Here is a 5,234-nt window from a genome sequence, read left to right on the forward strand (position 1 = left end):
TCGAACTTTAGGGAGGAAGTCACATTCAACTCCTAATTGAAAAATCAAAATATAATGTTTATTTTTATTATCACTTTTATTTGATTTAAAAATATTCAAGATTATCGTGCCGTAATAAAACGGAGTTTCCATAATTTTTGGGCCCTACATTAGATTGTGGATTAGTATACACACTATTCCTATACTTATTACATTCCCTTTCTTCTTGAGAATTTATTGAAAAAATTTCATTGTTACATATATACTTTACTTCGATAATTAATTACATTCTCAGATTTCGATTAATTTTAATTTTACCTTCAAAGTTTTTAAAATTGTATCAATTTTTCCCTTACCTTCACATTTGAAACGAAATTTTTTTTTTAAAAAAAATTACATTTTGACCCCAAATTTCAAATGATAAATGCAAATTCACCCTCTTCCAAAAGGACCCTATCCTCATATTATTTTACTTTACTTTCAAGTTTTTGAATTTTGAGAGTTTCTTCCCAATTCTCAAATTGGGTATACTCCAAAGATGTTCCAATTCAAGATTATCAAGAACAAAAAAATCTCTGTTTTCTTGTTAAACCCAGTTATGCAAACAACTCACTCTCTCTCTTTCTTTCTCTATCTTGAGTGATGGAAACTGTCAAAAGAACCAAATTTAGCAAACCCAATTCAAGAGACATCTCTTTGGTCTTCCCCAACCAATCGCTATCCTGGTTTAGTGCTATTATGAAACTATGCAATTATAGCTTATCTTTTGTTTGATTTTATTCATGTACGAGATAGTTCTTTAGAAAAAGATGGAATTCTCGAGTTCTTTTGATGGGGTTTCGAGGATTTATGGGTTTCAGGAGATAACAAGAGGTAGGTCATCGTCTTCTTCGTCTTTGGTGTTGGATGGTGAGAGGGGAGAGCTTGTGAAGGTGATGGTGATGCCTGGGCAAAAAAGGGTAAAAACAGAAAACGCATTGGCTGCCTTAATGCACCACAGTGATGTAGAGAGGCGGTGGAGAGAGGGGATTAATGGTCATTTCGCCACGCTTTGGAGCCTAATCCCTGGCACCAATAATGTCACATTTTTCTTCTTGATTACTTACATTCGTTTTTTGTTTTGTTTTGTTTTTTTTTTTTCTTTGAGTAATAATGTCTTTACATGCTACTTTGAATGATATCAATCACGTCGGGATCTATAATTGTTGTTGAGCTAAAGTATTTGTGAACACAACTAAATTAGAGATGGGAATTTGTAAATTTTTATAGAATTAAGATTATCACGCAATTATAGATTCTCAATAACCTCGGTTGCTTATTGAAGATGAAGAGAAACAGAGATTGAGATGTTAGGTTATAGAGAAGGAGTCTTCAATTGGGTCCTTGAGAAGCTCAGAGAAGAGAGATTGGGCGATCTCTATTTCTGGGTTTTCTGGATCGATGTTGGAGGTGGATGCTAAGGGTTTGGAGGAGGAGGAGACAGAGAAGGGTAGAGAGAGAAAGTAGGTGGTGGAGTGGTGGTGATAGTGGTAGTGGTGTGGTGGTGGTGGATGAGAAAAAAACGAGGATTTGGAGAGAGGGACCGGTGAGGATGAAGAAAACGATGAGGTTGTTGTATTGAAGATGAAGATGAAGATAAAGATGAAGAGGAGTTAAAGAAGAGGAAGAGAGGTGAGGGTGGATTTGGGTAAGAGATAGTGTGTGTGTGCATCTTTTATTTTTTAAACTTTGGGGTCAAAATGTAATTTTTTTTAACTTTTTCAGTTCCAAATGTGACGGCAAGTGTAGTATTGATACTATTTGAAAAATTTAGGAATAAAATTGAAATTATTCGAAATCTGAGGAATGTACTTGATCATTGAGACAGTATATGAATAAAAATGAAATTTTCTCGAATTTGTTATCAAGAGCATTTTCTTTCTCCAACGCAGTGTTGTATATTAAAAATGATATAAAATGGTGGTAAGTATAACATTACTAAAAAAAATATGCCTCTATAATTTTTTTTATAAATAATAATAATAATAACAAATGACATTTACATAATAAATTAATAGAATTTTAAAACATATATATATATATATATATACAAACAAAAAAATGGAATGTTTTCGATATTCAAAATTATAAGATGATTGAGGATTAAATGAATCCAAAAATAAGCAAATTTATAAAGAATCTGAATAAACAAGATGAAAGTTACATTTTATTTATTTATTTATTATCATTCATCATAGTAATTAAGGAAGGTGCAGCTTCGCTACATGTACACACATGCGCGCACACACATAGATATTTAAGAGTGATGTTACTTCACCACATGGTGTTACATATTCGTAATCGTCATTAATCCACTACTTAACTTTAATTATATCCTAATAATTCACAATCATATCTGATGAGACCATCCATCTCGTCCTTGGAGATGATTCCATCTTCGTCAGCATCAGATTTGCAATCACCATCCAGGAAACAAAACATTAAATTTATAAGGATCTTTAAAACCCATTTTTAGCTCTTCCCGGCAGAGACATCCATTGACCTTTTTGTCATGCCTCATGAAAATACTCTTCAACTGCTCTTGAATGAGGCGTTCCTCTGGTTCGGTAGCTTTAAGTGGAAAAGGCGTAATGTTGCCTTTGCTTACTCTCTGCACTCACTAATAAGAATCTGTTGGGGGGAATAAATTTATAATGATCTTTATATAAGAGTTATATGTTCTTTGTGGCCTCTCCTTTATATGTTATAAATTCCTATTTAATGGATCTATTCATCTTTTTTTTGTGAAGGCTAGTGGGAATCCAGAATTTTGCAACTTGATTGTGGTAGAGAATTTAGAATTTGAATGTTTACTATATAAGTAACAAGGTTTTTATTTTTTATTTATTTTTTTATTTTTTTCCCCCCTAATAGTTTAAGATTTTAGATTTAATATAATATTAGAATATGTTTTTCTGAATTTATTCTTATCACTAACTCTTCAAAAGTTTCATATGGGAAGTTATTGGATACTCCTCGTCATCTTTATATGTTATATATTCTTACTTATCTTGATGGATCTATCTATCTTTTTTCTATGAAGGTCAGTGGGAATCCAGAATCTTGCGATTGGATTGTGGTACAAAATTTAGGATTTGAATGTTTATAACACAAATAATAAAGTTATTTTTTTTTTCTTCTAATTGTTTAAGATTGGGGAATTTTTTTCAGGTCCCTAGTATTAAGACTTTACAGCATAAAGGATACTCAATATTTTCATAATGTCTAAAGTCCCTCAAGTTGATCCAGGGAAAATTGGTCCAGAGAAAATTGATCCAGAGAAAATTTGTCCAGAGAAAATTGATCCAGAGAAAATTCCTCAATATTTTCATAATTTCTTCACCTGTTTGAATTTGCAGCGTTACCACCATAGGTTCGTTTACATGGTCCAGAGAAATTCTTTGGTTTAGACTGAATTTTCTTTGGTCTGAACTGAATTTTCTCTGGACTTTCTCTGGGTTGGTCCAGAGAATTTCTCTGGTTTGGTTGGTCTGAATTTTCTTTGGGTTGTTGGACTGAAATTTGAGAAGCTGATGCATACTTACCTTGATTGAATTACCCATGAGATTTGTGATGATTTACCGAAATCTACCAGGATCTCCATAATACTGAAATTCTTGAATCGGGAAAATTTAGTTTAAAAACCAAAGAATTTCTCTAGACCAACCCAGAGAAAATTCAGTTTAAAAACCAGAGAATTTATCTGGTTTCAACCTAGAGAAAATTCAGCACGTAATGCACTAATCTTTTTTGACCCATATTGGAACAACTTGAAAGAAGTTTTATTTTTTTTCTTTTGTTATTTATTTGTTTAGTTTATGATATTTGAGATCAAACTCTAGGGTGTAGAAATTTCAAATTTGAGGTTACAAAGTTTGTGTTTTGCCATTATTTTTCCATTCTTAGTTGGAATTTATGCCAAAAAGAGTTTATATACATATCTCAGTGACCATACATATCTTTTTGGTCAATCCAAACCACAGAATTTCTCTGGATCAACCTAGAGAAATTTCAATTCAAGCCAGAGAGTTGAACCCAAAGAAATTCTGAATTTTCTCTGGAACTATAAAACTCTGATTTGATCAATTTGTCAATTGAAATACCTGGGGGGACTCTTTCTTGAAAGTGATGAGGAAGGCGAAGATGGCAGTGAAGAAAGGAGTGGTGGAGCCAATGTCTTGGTTGAAGGAGACAGGTAGGTAGCGAAGAGAGATGTTGCCAGAGACGACGGAGAAGCAGAAAATGGCGGAGAGAGCTTGGGAGAAAAAAACGTCAAGGCTGGTTATGCTTCTCACAAGTGTCTATGTGTTGCTTATGAGAATCTCAGGGCTTCTCAGGAAGAGTTCTTCAAGAATCGAAACAGTATTATAGATCATCAATATGATTCGGAGCAGTTGAAGACCAGAGAGAATGAGGAAGACAATAGATCTGTGATTTAAACCCTAAGGTAATAAACATAAATATAAATATATATATATATATATATTAGGGAAGTGGTGATAGAACCCATACAACAAGCACAAAGTCTTGTTTTCTGTCGTTTACTAGCGTTAGGGATGGTGATAGTCAAATTTCTTTGATATATGTTTAGGGATCTTAGACATCAAAAAATAATTTAATGGATCTTTTCCATTACGAAAAGTGGGGGAGGGACCCTAGACTAATTTTTCCTTTAAGATTATAGATTTAATATAATATTAGAATACTCTTGATCATCTTTATATGTTATATATTTCTACTTGTTTTGATGGATCTATCTATCTTTTGTCTGTGAATGTCAGTGGGATTACAAAATCTTGTAACTTGATTGTGTACATAATTTAGAATTTGAATATTTATGACACAAATAATAAAGTTTTTTTTTTTTTTCTTTTAGTAGTTTAAGATTTTAGATTTAATATAATATTAGAATATATTTTTCTGACTTTATTCTTAACACTCACTCTTGAAAAGTTTCATATGAGAAAAGTTATTAGATACTCCTGGTCATGTAAGCCCTACCATTATTGGGTGCTCACGGTCTTGATAAGCTTTAGCATCTCTTCACTAAGAATTGGACATATTTTATAAATAGTCAAAAAAATCATTTTAAATATATTAATTTTTTTCATTTTATATTTTAATTAAAAAGTCAAAAAATTATTAAAATAACATATTTTCAAACCAATCCTAAATAATAGGAAATAGTTTTAAAAGGCTATGAGAAAGTCTACTTG

General features: G+C 32.0%; 1 long non-coding RNA gene across 1 annotated transcript; it reads right to left on the reverse strand.

Annotated features, from left to right (window-relative positions):
- Positions 1-2,178: 2,178 nt before the first annotated feature.
- On the reverse strand, positions 2,179-5,234 carry LOC114270349 (uncharacterized). Its single transcript, XR_003631923.2, has 2 exons — positions 4,122-5,234; positions 2,179-2,629 (listed from the first exon to the last, which is right to left on the reverse strand). It is a non-coding gene; the product is annotated as an uncharacterized LOC114270349 (long non-coding RNA).

This window comes from Camellia sinensis, chromosome 3 (genome assembly GCF_055761805.1).
Source record: "Camellia sinensis isolate YWXY chromosome 3, ASM5576180v1, whole genome shotgun sequence".
Classification (NCBI taxonomy): Eukaryota; Viridiplantae; Streptophyta; class Magnoliopsida; order Ericales; family Theaceae; genus Camellia; species Camellia sinensis.